An 18,502-nucleotide genomic window follows, 5' to 3' on the forward strand; every position below is an offset into this window, starting at 1 on the left:
TTGACATGAAGTAGTGGGACTGGATGCCATGATCTTAGTATCTTGAATGTTGAACTTTAAACCAACTTTTTTCACTCTCCTTTTTCACCTTCATCAAAAGGCTCTTTAGTTCCTCTCTGCTTTTTGCCATTAGGGTGGTGTCTTCTTCATATTTGAGGTTGTTCATATTTCTCCCAGCAATCTTGATTCCAGCTTGTGCTTCATCCAGCCCAGCATTTTGCATGATGTACTCTTCATATAAGTTAAATAAGCAGGGTGACAATATACAGCTTTGATGTACTCCTTTCCCAGTTATCAAGCAGTCCATTATCCCATGTCAGAAAAAAAAAAATATATATATATATATTATATATTTTAATATATTTATATATTATAAATATTTATACATTTTATTATAATTATTATAATATTATATTTATTATATTATATTGATATATTATTAATGCATGTTATTATATTAATATATTTATATATTTTAATATATACTATATTAATATAATTTATTATTATTAAATATTTATATATATTTATAAATATATATTATATATAACATGTTTATATTCTTTTTCTTTTATTACAAAATATTGAGCATAGTTCCATGTGCAATATAGTAGGACCTAATTAGTTGTGTATTTTATATATAGTAGTGTCCATGTGTTAGTCACAAACTCTTCTTTCCCCTTTGGTAACCATAAGTTTGCTTCCTATTCACGTGGGTTTATTTCTGTTTTGTCAATAAGTTTATTTGTATCTATTTTTTTAATCCACATATAGGAGATATTATATTTTTTTTCCATCTTACTAAGAAAAGGAGTATGTCAAGACTGTATATTGTCACCCTGCTTATTTAACTCATATGCAGAGTACACCATGAGAAACCCTAAGCTGGAGGAAGCACAAACTGGAATCAAGATTGCTGGGAGAAATATCAATATCCTCAGATATGTAGATGACACCACCCTTATGGCAGAAAATGAAGAAGGAACTAAAAATCCTCTTGATGAAAAGAGCCTCTTGGACTGTAAAGAAAGCTGAGCCCCGAAGAATTGATGCTTTTGAACTGTGGTGTTGGAAAAGACTCTTGAGAGTCCTTTCGACTGCAGGGAGATCCAACCAGTCCATTCTAAAGGAGATCAGTCCTGGGTGTTCATGGAAGGACTGATGTTGAAGCTGAAACTCCAATACTTTGGCCACCTGATGCAGAGAGCTAACTCATCTGAAAAGACCCTGATGCTGGGAAAGATTGAGGGCAGGAGGAAAAGGGCATGACAGAGGATGAGATGGTTGGATGGCATAATCAACACAATGGACATGGGTTTGGGTGGACTCCAGGAGCTGATGATAGACAGGGAGGCCTGGCATGCTGTGGTTTGTGGGGTCACAAAGAATTGGACACGACTGAACGACTGAACTGAACTGAAATAAAAAGGTTTGACTTGAATGCTGATAGAAAAGCATTTTAATTACTGATGTGTCAAATCTAAGTAACAATTTTGTTGGAGGTCATGAAGGATGTCATACATATCATGTTACCTACCAACATAATTATCATGCAAATCAAGGTGATATCTCATTACTCTTACCTGACTAATTGAGACAAGGATGAGGATGTTATAGCTAATTAGCTTTAAGTTATCTCTTATCTATACAATTCAATAATAATAACATAACCTTAAGTTGATTGTGAATTTTCCTTCCCTTTAACTTATTTGGTCACTAGAGAATGCAGATTCAATTTATTATGACCAGAAGGAAAGCATCACTATGAACAAAGCTAGTGGAGGTGATGGAATTCCAATTGAGGTATTCAAATCCTGAAAGATGATGCTGTGAAAGTGCTGCCCTCAGTATGCCAGCAAATTTGGAAAACTCAGCAGTGGCCACAGGACTGGAAAAGGTCACTTTTCATTCTGATCCCAAGGAAAGGCAATCCGAAAGAATGCTCAAACTACTGCACAATTGCACTCATCTCACACACTAGTAAAGTTATGCTCAAAATTCTCCAAGCCAGGCTTCAGCAATACATGAGCTGTGAACTTCTAGATGTTCAAGTTGGTTTTAGAAAAGGCAGAGGAACCAGGGATCAAATTGCCAACATCCACTGCATCATCAAAAAAGCAAAAGAGTTCCAGAAAAACATCTATTTCTGCTTTATTGACTATGCCAAAGCCTTTGACTGTGTGGATCACAATAAATTGTGGAAAATTCTGAAAGAGATGGGAATACCAGACCACCTGACCTGCCTCTTGAGAAACCTATATGCAGATCAGGAAGCAACAGTTAGAACTGGGCATGGAACAATAGACTGGCTCCAAATAGGAAAAGGAGTATATCAAGGCTGTATATTGTCACCCTGCTTATTTAACTTCTATGCAGAGTACATCATGTGAAACGCTGGGCTGGAAGAAGCACAAGCTGGAATCAAGATTGCCGGGAGAAATATCAATAACCTCAGATATGCAGATAACACCACCCTTATGGCAGAAAGTGGAGAAGAACTAAAGAGCCCCTTGATGAAAGTGAAAGAGGAGAGTGAACAATTTGGCTTAAATTTCAACATTCAGAAAACTAAGATCATGGCATCTAGTTTCATCACTTCATGGGAAATAGATGGGGAAACAGTGGAAGCAGTGTCAAACTTTATTTTTTGGGGCTCCAAAATCACTGCAGATGGTGATTGCAGCCATGAAATTAAAAGATGCTTACTCCTTGGAAGGAAAGTTATGACCAACCTAGATAGCATATTAAAAAGCAGAGACATTACTTTGCCAACAAAGGTCCATCTGGTCAAGGCTATGGTTTTTCCAGTGGTCATGTATGGATGTTAGAGTTGGACTGTGAAGAAAGCTGAGTGCTGAAGAATTGATGCTTTTGAACTGTGGTGTTGGAGAAGACTCTTGAGAGTCCCTTGGACTGCAAGGAAATCCAACCAGTCCATCCTAGAGGAGATCAATCCTGGATGTTCACTGGAATATCTGATGCTGAAGCTGAAATTCAGTACTTTGGCCACCTGATGCGAAGAGTTGACTAATTTGAAAAGACCCTGATTCTGGGAATGATTGAGGGCAGGAGGAGAAGGGGGCGACAGAGGATGAGATGGTTGAATAGCATCACTGACTCAATGGACATGAGTTTGAGTAGACTCCGGGAGTTGGTAATAGACAGGTATCCATTTTATTCTTTGCTGTCCAGAAATATAAAACCCTTGAGACATATTAATGTCTTGACTGCAGATAGGAGCTGACTCCTTACAGCAGGACAGAACACAGTCATCACTCAGCACTGGCCCATGGCAAGTACTACAGGCAGCTGAAGCAGTGAATTCTTTCAGGCAAAAGGAGGGCAGGCTTGTGTGGAAGAGGCAAAATCATCAGTATTTTATTCTTATTGACTATGCTTTCCAGTAATAAGAGCAAAATAATTATCTCAGATGTGAGACATCTCCCATTTTAGCACTTAAAGTGCTATCCTGTCTGCACAGCGACTTAATGGACACTCTGGCAAGGAAGGGTGTTGATAGGAACCAAGGATGTCATGAATGAATGCAAATTTCCCACTAGAAGTGGGAAATGAAGAGAAGGGAATAGATTTTGGAAGTTTTTCTTCTTTTTATCACTTTTATTTATTGTTCTTATTTTTGAGCAGCATAATTATAAAGAGTAAGTTCCAAAACAAGATAATTAACAATAAAAACTGGACATCTAAGTCCTGTTATGGCCCATGAATTGCTGGATAAGAAAGGATAAACAGAGAAAGAGAGGCAAAGTCTTCACTATTGTTTCCCTCCACCTCATTTTTTGTTAGTCTTCCTGACAGTTTAAAGAACTCAACTTCTTTTGGCTTTCCTCGGTTGAGCTTGTCCATCCTCTAATTTCCAAAAGTCCTTGGTGTCTGCTTCATAACACACAGAAAAGCAGAGTTGTTTTCACTGTTACTTAATTAATGTGTTTTTAAAAAACTTTCTACGTACTTTAAAAATACAGTAATTTGTTTAGTTTATTATAGATGTAACTATGCACTTCCCTTTCCACCACTGCAAACAGTGAGTCTTCAATGCAAAACTTGCTTAAGCTATTTAGATAAAATTAATCTCTATTTTATTAAATTTTAGTATTTCATTTATTTTATATCATTCCCATATTCTTAGATAAAAATACATTGAGTAAATAAAACAGTTATTATTTAAATTTCCTACTAATATTTTACTTTTTTATAGTCATCAACCATTTTTGAATATCTTTAATTATATACCACTGATAAAAACAGAGTTAAAATGATAGGGAAACATCATATCTTTCCTTTGTAGAGATGCTGAAGAAAACTGCTGGTGCAACATTTCACCTTTTGAAGACCCTCTGAAGGGCATTGCTTATCCACATTCATCCCTCCTCTAACTTCTTGATCTTTTGAATTAAAATGGTGGTATTTTTTACTATTTACTGAATAACACACTCTTTCCAATGTACTTCTAATTTTGCCTCCTGTGGCTGTATTTCTCCCCAGAAAGAATGCATACTCTTAGCTGTGAGTAGTTATTGGGCATGATAGTCTTTCTCATCAAATTAATTCAAGTAGAGCTGACATTGAGATGTGGATTAATTAATTAATGAGTTAAAATTCAGAGTAGGAATAATATCTTATGAAGGCATTATATGAGTTTTAATAAGGAAATTAATCCTGTTTATCTGAAGAATACCTGACTGTTAACAGTGACCTAGTATGGAGGCACTGTCTGGCATTTTACCTGACTCAACTAGTGCCCAAACTCAGCTCAACCATTTATTCTGGCAACAGATAGCATGGAGTTTATAAGACTCACAGGAACCTGGAAACCTAATTAAACCTGAGGAAGCATCCTCAATGATGAGAAAAAGAAAGAAGCATTTTCAGGGAGTTAGAATGGTTACAAATAGAGGAAGTGCAGAATGCTGATAGGAAGGAAAGCAGTAGCTTTAAGAAAGGAGGCAGTTTTCATGTGGAGCACTCTCTGTAGGTCTAGAGTCTGTGGATCTATATCATGCAGGCTTCAAAGCGGGGGAAAAAAAATGCACTTCTAAAAATTTACAAGACATTTAGACGCCTGTGAGAAAAACTTCTATTTACCTCTTAGATAAAATTAAAAAAAAATGTTTTAATATACTGTTTGGCATTATTGTTCTGTCTTGGTACCTGTTTAAAAGGTGGTTCTGGAACCCAGTTTCCCTGTTGGGGAAGAGTTTCCCGCACACCAGTAGTCCTCCATGTACTATCAGAGGGTCCTACAAGTCAACTCCATTCTGACACTATCTACCCAAAGACAGCATCATATCCCACAGGTTAAAGATTCAGTCCTGTAAGACTGCTTCCCTTAGACTGCAAGAAGATCAGACCAATCAGTTCTAAAGGAAATCAGCCCTGAATTCTCATTGGAAGGACTGATGCTGAAGCTGAAGTTCCAATACTTTGGCCACTTGATGTGAAGAGCAAACTCATTGGAGAAGACCCTGCTGCTGGGAAAAATTGAAGGCAAAAGCAGAAGGGTCAGGTAGAGGATGAGACAATTAGATAGCATTACCATGAGGAAGGACCTCCCTGGTGCCTCAGATGGTAAAGTGGCTGCCTACAACGCAGGAGACCTGGGTTCGATCCCTGGGTTGGGAATATCCCCTGGAGAAGGAAATGGCAACCGAGTCCAGTATTCTTGCCTGGAAAATCCCATGGATGGAGGATCCTGTTGGCTACAGTCCATGGGGTCGCAAAGAGTCGGACACGACCGGGTGACTGCACTTCACTTCACCTTGATGAAAGTGAAAGAGGAGAGTAGAAAAGTTGGCTTCAAGCTCAACATTCAGAAAACTAAGATCATGGCTTCTGGTCCATTCACTTCATGGCAAATAGATGGGGAAACAGTGGAAACAGTGTCAGAATTTATTTTTTGGGTCTCCAATATCACTGCAGATGGTGATTGCAGCCATGAAATTAAAAGACGCTTACTCCTTGGAAGGAAAGTTATGACCAACCTAGATAGCATATTAAAAAGCAGAGACATTACTTTGCCAACAAAGGTCCGTCTGGTCAACGCTATGGTTTTTCCAGTGGTCATGTATGGATGTGAGAGTTGGACTGTGAAGAAAGCTGAGTGCTGAAGTACTGATTCTTTTGAACTGTGGTGTTGGAGAAGACTCTTCAGAGTCCCTTGGACTGCAAGGAGATCCAACCGGTCCATCCTAAAGGAGATCAGTCCTGGGTGTTCATTGGAAGGACTGATGCTGAAGGTGAACCTCCAATACTTTGGCTACCTCATGCAAAGAACTGACTCATTGGAGAAGACCCTGATGCTGGGAGGGATTGGGGGTAGGAGGAGAAGGGGACAACAGAGGATGAGATGGCTGGAATGCATTACTGACTCGATGAACTTGAGTTTGAGTAACCTTCGGGAGCTGGTGATGGACAGGGAGGCCTGGCGTGTTGTGATTCATGGGGTCACAAAGAGTCGGATAATGACTGAGCGACTAAACTGAACTGAACCATCTCGATAGGCTTGAAATTGAGCAAACTCCAGGAAATAGTAGAGGACAGAGGAGCCTGGCATGCTACAGTAAATGGGGTCACAAAGAGTCAGACATGACTGAACAACAACAGTGCCTTAAAAGTACAGTGATGCAGCTACATGACCATAGCCTTTATCCTTGCTTCTGAATATCCTGTGTTTCAAATAAAGATACTGTACTGTATACAGTACTGTACACTAAACTATGCAGAAGCACAAACACTTGTAGAAGTTGCACGCGTATGACAATGAAAGCCAGACATGTGAATTAACTAACTCATGTGATTGGACATGTGAATGCATGTTTGCATCCTTGAAAATTTGCAACTTGAAGGTTCATATGTAGGGGACTTACTGTACTTATGGTATGATCTCAGGGGAAAAAAAATGCTCCTTTTCTATCCTTTCTAGAATCTAAAAAAAGAAAAAAAAAGAAGTTTATTGGGATAATGTTAAGCTTGAGCATTAAATAGAAATAGGAAATTATTGTGTGGTCTATGCTGATAAAATTGGAATACATTCAACACTACAGAGTATTAAAAATAATTGTCTGTTGACTGTTTGCAGAATGGCTGCTATAGCTGAACTACTAATTAAGCTCATAGTGGCATATCATAAGGAATAGATGATGCATTTAGCCTTAGGGATACTTTGTTTCATATGGTAGTTGGACATTAAAGTGATTTTTCTTAAATAAAAGAAATATAATACTGAAAATAAAGTTAAAATTTCTTTTATTACCTTCTCCTTAGGGGTAATCACTACCATAAATTTGCTGTGGACTCTTCCATCTGTTTTTACACTTTTAATATATGAATACATACATAAACATTATCTTGCATTGCTTAATGTGTTTTAAAATTATATAATTTGTCATACTATTTACATGCTGAATTTTCTTAATGTTTAGACATCCATTCTATCTATCTTATGTATATATTTAGTAGTTAGTTTAAAACCTGTCATGTGGATTTTGAGCTTCTGGCCCAGGTTGCAGAAATGGAAGAAGATTCACTATAACTTACAGGCAAAAAGAGTCAAACTAACTTCAAATCCATGCATTTTCTTTTTTAACCAATTAGAGTCCCAAATTCGGGGAGCAAACAACTGTCCCAAAAATCTAGAGTTGGTACCTCTGGGAACAGAAATGACACAGTTTGTTCTTATCTTGGGAAGAAGCAAAATACACTGGTAAAGAGTCAAGTTATGAGAGTTGATAATTTAGTTAAAAGCAGGTGTGAGCTGACAAGACAGCATGAATAGCCGAGAGCGACAAAATTTGGGAGATAACAGGCTCTTTATCCATAAATGCCACCAGATAGAAAGTTTGCAGCAATCTTAAAATGTACCTATTGTGGTACTTTGGGAATGGCAGTCATGCAGAAGTGGCAGGAAATTCTGTCTATACTCTTCTTCCTTATCTCCATAATAGAACAAAGTTCTTTATGGAGAGGGAAAAGACCATAAGTATTACTATCATAAAGCCTTGATGAAAAGTCATTGTACCTGAGAGAAAGGAGAAAAGAACAAGAGGGAAAAAGCAGAAGAACAAGATTGTAAGCTGGTCCTATAGCTACAGATGAGGGAAGGGCAGGAGAACTGAGATGGCTCAACCCTCAACATTCAGGAACATGGTTCTTCTCTGTCAGAGGTTGAATCAGAAATACAGGGTATACACTCCCTCAGAGCCTCTACCACCAAGCTAACAATCTTCAAGACAACAAATACTGATCAAAAAAAAAAAAAATGCAAAAGAAGTAGAAGAATGAACAAAGAGATCCTCTCCAAGGCACAGAACCAAAAGACTTAAAATAAAAAACTGAACATACTTTATTCTGCCAAATCAATACTTACACTAACTGAAGCCTATGACAGCACACAAAGGTGAATGACAGCAACAACAAAAATGACAAATTTTAAACCCAGCTCAATTCCTATATAAACTAACTCAAAGCCTCCACCAGAAGACTAGCAGAACTTATGCTTATTTCCAGGCTTAAAACATCTTTATCTCAGTCTCTACTGATTTATATAACATCTAAATTAAAATAATAATAATAATAATAACACAAGGTATGAACAAAGTTGCTCAGTCATGTCCGACTCTTCGCGACCTCGTGGACTGTAGCCCACCAGGCTCCTTGGTCCATGGGATTTTCCAGGCATGAATACTGGAATGGGTTGCCATTTCCAGAAACATACTCAGAAAAAGCAAAACAATCATCATAACTGAACTCAGGTATGACAAGATGTTGGAACTTCCTGACAAAAAATTTGAAGTAACTATGACCAATGTGTTAAAGATTTTAATGGAAATACAGGAGAACATGCAGATCAAAGAGTTAGTTTCAGTAGAAAGGATAGAAACTATTGAAAAGAGACAGATGGGAATGCGAGAATTAAAAAAAAAAACACAGTATCAGAGATGAAAAAATGCTTTTCATGGGATCATCAGTAGACTCAATACAATGGAAGAGAGAATCAAAGAACTTGATCAATAGATCAATCAGGGATCTATTGACCTCTATCTGCTGCTGCTGCTAAGTCACTTCAGTCGTGTCCAACTCAGTGCGACCCCATTGATGGCAGCCCACCAGGCTCCCCCATGCCTGGGATTCTCCAGGCAAGAATACTGGAGTGGGTTGCCATTTCCTTCTCCAATGCCTGAAAGTGAAAAATGAAAGTGAAGTAGCTCAGTCATGTCCGACTCTTAGCGACCCCATGGACCCCATGGACTGCTCCTCTGTCCATGGGATTTTTCCAGGCAAGAGTACTGGAGTGGGGTGCCAGTGCCTTCTCCAATTGACCTCTATAGATCAATAGAAATCACCCAAACTGAAATGTAAAGTGATAAAAAAAAGTGAAAAAATATTTTAAAAAGGAAAAAAGAGCATCTAAGAGTTGTGAGACAATATCAGATACCCTAATATATATGTGGTTATATTCTCAGAATGAAAAGAGACCAAATATTTGAAGGTATAATGTCTGAGAATATTTCAAAATTAACGATGGACACCAAACCACAAATTCTGAATGCCCAAAGAACACCAAGCAGGATAAAATAAATATCACCCCAGCCTCCAAAAAATCATCCTGGCTAAAGACAAAAAATAAAAGGAGTATCTTGAAGACAATCAGAGGGAGAAAAAAGGAACATTTTAATCAGAGAACAAGACAGGATTAACAGCCAACTTCTTGTCAGAAACCCAGTAAGCTAGAAGACAATGAAATAATGTTCTTTTATCAATTTATTTTCTCTCAGTTCCAAATGGACACTCAATATCTTGACCTTTGAAAATTATATTGGCCTTTTATTATTCGTTTGGTTGTAGGTATGATGCTAAACTTTGTTCTCAAAAGGCATCAGAAAGACATTTTAGAAGGAAGTAATCTGGGGACTCCAGCGAGTTCTTAATAGGTTCTTGCAGTGACCATGGCTTTTCCTGTGCTTATCTAGAATGTGGACAGCTTCTCCTGCATGTGCTTACTGATTTGAACAGTCATAAGCAACATCAAGAAGCTTGGAGATTCCCCTGGAAACTCTGTTGGAAGATTTAATAGCAAAATATCCTCAGTGAGATATATTACTGTGAGCAAAATTTTCTGACACCTAGAGGCCATATTCCTAGAAAGGTCCAAATAGTGGAGTTCCATCACATTCTGCCAAAGCAGGACCATCTCTATTCTCTTACATTCAGTGAGCCAAAGTCATGACATCTCCAATAAATCTGGGTCTTGTTCCTAGGATGAAGGCACTTCCTTCCTTTTTCTATCTCAGCCTAGGGACAAGCACTGCTTCCTATATTTGCTTTACAATTCTCTTAATTCTTCCTAGCCAAACTTTTTCTTCTCTGATTATCTGTTTTAAGTGAACAATTCTTTATATCAAATTTTACCTATTCATATCACTGTATTTTTGGTAGTGTTATCAACCCTGGTTGATATACTATAGCATATACTCAAGACCTTCTCCCCTCCACAATAGCTTTCATCACCCCTACCATAGTTCCCCTTTTCTGTATGTAGTTTTTCACTTCCAGGTCTTCAGAAGAGAGACAGAGGAACATAGAAACAAAAATACATAGCTCAGAGGTGGATGATGTGACATCTTCCCACACTTTAGGCACCAACCTAGATGCAAGTAAGCTAGTAGAGTGTTACTATATTCCCAGAAAGAAAATATTGGTTTGATAAGTACATAGCCAGACTCTGCAACAAAATATTAAACCTCCTGTGTTCTAAACTGAAGTATGTAATGCTTCTCTCACCACTCACAGATCTTTCCCTTTTATTTTTTTTTAAATCTCTTTCTCAGTGAGTGTTACAATCATTTACCATTTTTCAGTCAAAAACCCTGTGGTCACTCATAATGCCCGGCTGTCTTAAATTTCAACTCTATGGTGGATTTTGTTGCAAATCTAATTACCTTCCTCATGTGTAAGCCACATGACTCTCTGCCCTGGACTCCTGCAATGAACTCCTAATTTCTAGTTGGCTTCCCTGCTATCACTTTTTCTTTACAGTATATTCTCTTCAGAGGAGTTCAGAGGCACTTTCCAAAACAGAAAAATGTCATGTGATGATCCCAAATCTCATCCTATCAGCAGTTCCCCATTACACTTGACTAAAATTTAAAATATTTTCCTTGGCCTACCAGTTTCTACAAAGTCTGATGCTGTTATATTCCTTAACCCTTCTTGCCTGTTTTTATTTCATTCTGATCACACAGTAACTCTTGCAGTTTCTCTCTCTTTTCTTGTTTCCTATCCCAGGAATGCTCATGTATTTGTTATCTTAATTGGCACATTCTGTACATTCAGATTCAAATGTAAACATCTCAGAAAATCCATCTTCATTATCAGTTGAAAATATCACCTTCTATTTTGAGTGTCTTATGTGTCAATACAACTAATCACTATTAGACATTATTATATTACTTCTCCTATTTTATTAATCTCTTAATCACTAAAACATAAGCTTCATACAACAAAGGATTTTTTTTTCTCATTGCTCACAGTGCCTCTAAAGTTCTAGAAGTTGAAAGCTTATTAATATTAGCTGAATAGGTCTATGAAGAGAATGTATCAGTCAACCACACTTGGAGGGTGGATGCGAGGTGAAAAAAGGAAGCAGAATTGACAAAAAGTCTTGTATATTTTTTGAATAAGGAAACAATGTATAGGACATTTGGGAAACTGTAATTTTCAGTGAAGAAAGAAAATAGAATGTGATAATATCAATGATAAAAGATGAGGAGCATGAGACAGACAGGGGTTAGACACAGAACTGTAGTGTTTGGATTTTGTTACAGGCAGAATAAAAAACACATTAATTGTTTTACTTTAGTAGGGAAGTCAACTGATCAGATTTGTGGCTTATGAGGATCTCATCAGCTGCGTTGTGAATACGTTAGAGAGAAGAGGTTGAAAGAAAATGACACCAGTATTAACCAGTAACCTAGTTTAGATGCAGATCTGGTTTGATCAAGATGATGGTGGCTGGAATAAGGAACAGAAAGATCAAAGGCTGCTTCAGAAATAAAATCAACAAAATATAGTGTTTTTTAATTTTTTAATGTTAGAATGAGAAGCAAGTGTGGATCTTCAAATGAAGAAGTTAATTCCAACTCCCCCAATTAACACAAATGTCACTTTCTAGTTTTTACCTTCAATCACAGAGAAAAACGCCAATAATTAGCCTCTTTAAATTTGATAAAAACAAAATCTATGTGATAATGAAAGTGGTTTTCTTAGTCCTGAAAATGAACATTATCCCATTTGTTATTTTAATTGAATGATTTTTTGTGTTCAGTAGGTGAAGCAACCACCCTTCACAAAGACTCCTAAACATTCCCACAACTTGCTACCAACGTATTCTTGGGTAGAACAACATTCACAAACCCTTGAGGGAAAAAAAAAAGATAAACACCTGCCAAACACTGGGAGCTGTTTAAATATTATTATAACAAGCAATGTAATTATAACAATTCAATCTCCTGGAAAATGCAATAACCAATTTCCCTGCTTGGTACAAGGAAAGTGAATGTGAAGTATCCAGGTCATACAACTTTATCTCTGGTATTCTGTCAAACAAAGAACTGCTACTATGTATAAGGAGGCTATTTTAATGAAATTTTACAGTCATAATTCTTGTCTTATTTTCCCCTCAATACAGATTGGAATACTATTTCAAAAACAAGCCCGGGGAATTCCTTAATTTTATAAGTAGAAACAAATAGTTAGGTATGGGAAGGAGTGGTATTTTTGAAGCCAATTCCATCATTTTGAAAACAGTAATTTGAAATTAAGCATAGTTTCAGACATAGAAAATAAATTTATGGTTACCAAAGGGGAAAGGGAAATGGAGGAAAAAGTTTGGAGTGTGGGATTATCACATACACACATATATAAAATAGATAATCAAAAGGACCTTTTGTAGAGCACAGGAAACTATACTAAATATCTTGTAATAACCTATAATGGAAAAGAATATATATATGTAAATATATATATATACACACACATACACACACACACACATATATATATATGCATAACTGAATGACATTACCACACCCGACACTAACACAAAGTTATAAATCAACTACATATCAATAAAAATGTTTTAAAAAAGAGAAATTAAGCATGATTTCAATATCAAGATCTTTTTTCTTACACATCCTACAGCTTCAAAACTGGTTATAAAATTTGTGGAGCCCAGTGTGAAATGAAAATGTGGAGTCCCTTGTTCAAAAAGTATTAAGACTTTTGAAATGACAATAGCAGAACACTAAACAGAGTCAGAGGCCCTTCTGAGATTAAGGTCTTGCTCCTACATTTGAAAAAGAAAAAACAAAGTTCTTCACTTTGATCTTTATCTGTAAATGACTGTGAGTTGAATTTTTCTTTTCACTTTAGATAGCTCATCCTGCAACTCTGCTTTTCCAGCCAGGCAAACTATGTTCCTGAAAATGCAACCTGATCTAACATGGTTAACTGAAAACCTGGGCATTTCTTTATATTACTGACTTTAAAAACAAACTCTAAACATGATAAATTCTTATGAAATAGTATCACCCACTCAATGAATATGAATTTGAAAAAGTTCCAGGAGATAGTGAAAGACAAGAAAGCTTGGCATACTGCAGTCCATGGGGTTGCAAAGAATTGGACACAACTTAGCGACTGAACAAGAGCTAATGAGATGAGTCTCATCTCTTTAACAAGACTTTCAACTCTTTAATTTGTCATCTTGAGCTATCTGTATCTTTCAAGTCATTGGAAAAACTGCTGCTTGTTTCAACAATTTTAACGGACATGACCAGCCACTCCACCGAAAACATTTGTTGATTAAGAAAGACACTTGTTAAAAGTTAGATCAGGCATTGCTATACTGAATTTACTGACCAATGCAATAAAAATGGCTGATCTAGTAAATTTTGCTTTCTAAAGCTGATGAAGCCTCAGCTGTTGCAATGGCTCTGCCCTGAAAAGGGGAACAGGGAGAAGGAACTGCTTCCTCACTAGCCTTTCCTCCAGGTTAAGTTCCTCACTCTCATCCTGCAAGGCTCTTTCTAATTTCACAGGAGACCTTGAAGGCTCTGCTTTTTCTCCACATCACAAGCTAGAAAGCCTCTTTACTCTCACTTTTTATTTTCTATTTTATTTCTTGACACATCAAACCTCTCCATCCAACCCTCATATTAGTTACGCTCACACCACCCCTTTCAGGCAACATACACACACACACACACACACACACACACACATACACACGCAGATGCATGCACACACACATGCGCGCACACACACACACATGCATGCACAAACACACACATACAGATGCACACACACACACACACACACACACACGCACCTCTATACTAAATTCTCCAGTCTCACCAGAACTGAATATAACAGACTGAAAAGACTCATGATAAAATTCAAATATACATTCCATATAGTCAGAAAGGACAGTGGCCGGTGTAGCTTTTATTCAGCATGAGACAGAATAGAGGAAATCTGCTTATGGAATTATCCCCCACCTCCTTTCTTGTTGAAATGCCAAATATCAGATTTGACCACTGTTATTTTTCTATAGCAAGGTTAATTTCCAATGTAATATTTCCTTTGAAGTCAGGCTTAGTCAATGTGAGATGAAGTGGAGATGTGTTGATTACTTAATATCTCTGAATGTCACTGATATTTTATTTTTAAAAACTGTTCAGTTTTAAATTTTATTTTAAAATTATTCAGCTTTAAACATCTTATATTTTAAGAAAAATAGTAGCTTCTATTATACAAATTTGGAGAAGATAATGGCACCCCATTCCAGTACTCTTGCCTGGAAAATCCCATGGATGGAGGAGCCTGACAGGCTGCAGTCCATGGGGTCGCTACGAGTCGGACGTGACTGAGCGACTTCACTTTCACTTTTCACTTTCATGCATTGGAGAAGGAAAAGGCAACCCACTGCATCCCAGGGACAGGGGAGCCTGGTGGGCTGCCGTCTATGGGGTTGCACAGAGTCGGACACGACTGAAGCGACTTAGCAGCAGCAGCAGCATTATACAAATTAACTTTCTATATTTTTCTGTCTTTTCTTTTTTAAAAATAAAATTTTGCTAACTTCATTGTATCTCTGAACTGTTTTGTGCTTCAACCACAGAAGTCAATCTCTCTGGTCCAAAACTGAAATTTCTTTTCTTTCAAACCACAAAATATTCTAAAAATTCATTTGTAATCTATGTTTACTTGTAATAATACTTTTAATAATAATTTCTAATCTATGTTTACTCCTCCCTTTTTCAAAAAAAGCATCTTTCTGACCTTAAGGTGAATCAATCATTAATTTATGAGTTATCATCCTTGGTGGACAGAAAGTGAAACTGAAAGTCGCTCAGTCATGTCTAATTCTTTGTGACCCCATGGACTATACAGTCCATGGAATTCTCCAGGCCAGAATACTGGAGTGGGTAGCCTTTCCCTTCTCCAGGGATCTTTCCAACTCGTGGATAGAACCTAGTTCTCCCGCACTGCAGGCAATTCTTTACAAGCAAATCATTTATTTAATTTTAACTTGTATCATAGCTGCTTAAGTAGGTTTGCTTGACTCAGTTATTGTGATTTTCTTTTACTTTTACTTTTGCAAAATATCTCTCAAATAAAATCCTTTGAAAATGCTAAACCACAAATCAAATTGCATTATTATTTCTGTAGTCATGCATACATACACATACAACTTCAAAAAAAAAAAAGAGAAAGAATTAATTTAATCTCATGCTTGTTTCAGTTAAATCTGAGCATAAAATGTATCTTTTATGTTTCAAGATCAAGATTATGGTCTTAGTTGAAAACCATTTGGGTTCTGTAAAAAGGTCACAGAGGAAGATGCTATCATACAATAAATGTTAATTTGTTTTGTAAGCTGAAAATATATGCATCAAAACTTTGTTTCTAATGTGAGTGGAGAGATCAGAAAAGAAAGCAACAGTGGCTTGGTTTTTGCTAAAATGATGATCTTAGTGCTGGATATCAGAGTTTACAAAGCCAAAATCGGTTACAGTCATGAAAATGTCTCTTTGGTTTTTTAGATATTAATATTATTAGCATTGAATCATATTTTAACTTCACTTCAAAAATCAATGAATGCATTCTTATTTGAAGAATACCAGTTTCCAGCAGTATTAAAAATAGATGTTGGGGCTCTCTGTGTGCATGGGTATTTCCAAGATAATCATTTCAAATAATGCTGTATCATTGTAGACAGTGGATATTCCTTTAGACATATAGCTCCTTATTTTAGAAGTAAAAGGAAAAAATAAGCAATAAGATAAATATGGGAGGAAAAGCCTAACTAATAATCTGAAAGAGATCATACCTTACAGGCAAGTTACATGTTATGAACAAAACATGTGACTGACCAAATGAAAGAAGATATATACTTTTTGTCTCAGAATTTTTATAGAGACATAAGTATTGCCAAGTTGAAAGAAGAAAATGTGTTAACGGTGACTATGTTTTGCTTGACTTTACTGCAATTTAAAAGGGCTTCTGTAAGCCAAGAGAAGAGATGGTATTAAGTGGAAAACATAAATCTGGGTAACAAATTCTTTGGGCCAATGAGAGATTTGCTGTTCCAGAAATACTCTTTAATCCTTCTAGTATAGGCATTCAAGAAATGGAGATTCTGTTCTATTCAATTCATAACCTACCTGAAGAAATGCTGTCTTATTTTTTAAAAACATTGTTTTGACAGGAGGAAAGTCTAGTCTCTTTTCCCAAGATTTAGTCAGAAGTTTGATGGCTCAATCCAACAGATTCTGATGTTTCTGTTGTGCTGCCTGACAATCCTATTATTTATGCCTGGGAAGGTGGAAAATTGGTATCAGGGAATGATGATTTTGAAGATAGAGTGGTAACAAGAAAATATTATGAACAAAATGGACATAGCATCTGTGAAGAGAAACTTTGTATTGAAGAACCATTTCTTAAAGTACTGAATGATTGTGGTAAAAGTTTAATTTTCAATGTTGTTTTTAAAGGAAGTTAAGGACCTGTATTACTGCTCATCCTAAGATAACATCTAGAACTTAGGTAAATACTTTGATTCATGGCTAATTTTCAAAGGTTTCTTAGCTAGGTTAGTAAGTAAACTGTAACTCAGCCCATATTTTCATTTAAGAGCTAGACTTATTATAGCAATGATTATGTCATTTCTAAGAGAAAGTTATATTTCATTAAAATATGAAAAAGTGAGTGCAGTTTAAGATTAATTCTTTATAGCCAAAAGCACAAACATAACTGTACCACTGGTCAGATTTCCTTAGAAGATCATTTTGTGTGACTGGCTTGGAACTGACCAGAGTGCGTTGAGGCTGATATGACTTCTCTCTTTTAGAATTAACCACTTTACTTTTAAATTGCAGTTTTTACTTCATATAGTTGGAAAAAATAATCTATGTTTGTGTAATGTTTGTTTTTTAGTTGGCATAAATTTGAAAGGGTGAAGATCAAAGCCAATTCAGTAAAGTGATTTTGCTCATTACTGTGTTTCAGAAATGCATTATTTCACTCATAAAAATACTATACCATTTTTAGGATAAAATTCTTGTGTCATTGGGCTCATGTATCAAATTCCTAGCAGTCCTTTACCTTTAGTTAAAATCATGTGCCTACCCCATGGCTTCAGATGTTTTAACAGTCCTACTAAGACAGCCTACAATGATAGAACATAGTTTCTTAAAGGAAAATTAAGATGAAGAGACAGATTGGTGAAAGAGCTATCCACTACAATTACATTTGGTTTCTACGGATGGTCCCTGACTTAACAATGGTTCCACTTGATTTTTTGACCCTACAATGGTGCAAAAGCAGTATGCATTTAGTAGAAACTGTTCTTCAAATTTTGATATTTTTTTCCAGGCAAATAATATGTGATATGACTTTCTTGTGATGCTGGGCAGTATTTGGGCACATTGATATTCATTGTTTTAGAATCTTATCTCATAGTTTTCAAGTTTCTGAACATTAGCCATCATCTCCAGCCATGCTGCTGCTGCTAAGTCACTTCAGTCATGTCCAGTTCTGTGCAACCCCATAAACAGCAGCCCACCAGGCTCCTCTGTCCACAGGATTCTCCAGGCAAGAATATGGAGTGGGTTGCCATTTCCTTCTCCAACCATATCTTCATGCAAATTGAACAACAGAAATGCTGACTCAGTTCTTCCCTGGCATCATTGCCCTTCCCCAGCGCATGTTAGGCTTGCCCAATAATTTGCTGTGTCAAGTAGAAGTGATCTGTACAAGACTAGACTCAGGAGAGACACATTAGTCACATGAACTAACACCTAGAGCATTTACTCTTCCCTGATAAGCTATTGGACTTTCCTCATAGCTCAGTTGGTAAAGAATCCGCCTGCATGTGCAGGAGACCGAAGTTAGATTCCTGGGTTGGGAAGATCCCCTAGAAAAG

General features: G+C 36.7%; 1 pseudogene; it reads left to right on the top strand.

Moving 5' to 3' along the window:
- Positions 1 to 16,117: 16,117 nt before the first annotated feature.
- Positions 16,118 to 17,080, top strand: LOC110134040 (actin-related protein 6 pseudogene; annotated as a pseudogene).
- The last annotated feature ends 1,422 nt before the right edge of the window (positions 17,081 to 18,502 follow it).

Source organism: Odocoileus virginianus, chromosome 22 (assembly GCF_023699985.2).
Source record: "Odocoileus virginianus isolate 20LAN1187 ecotype Illinois chromosome 22, Ovbor_1.2, whole genome shotgun sequence".
NCBI classification, from domain to species: domain Eukaryota; kingdom Metazoa; phylum Chordata; class Mammalia; order Artiodactyla; family Cervidae; genus Odocoileus; species Odocoileus virginianus.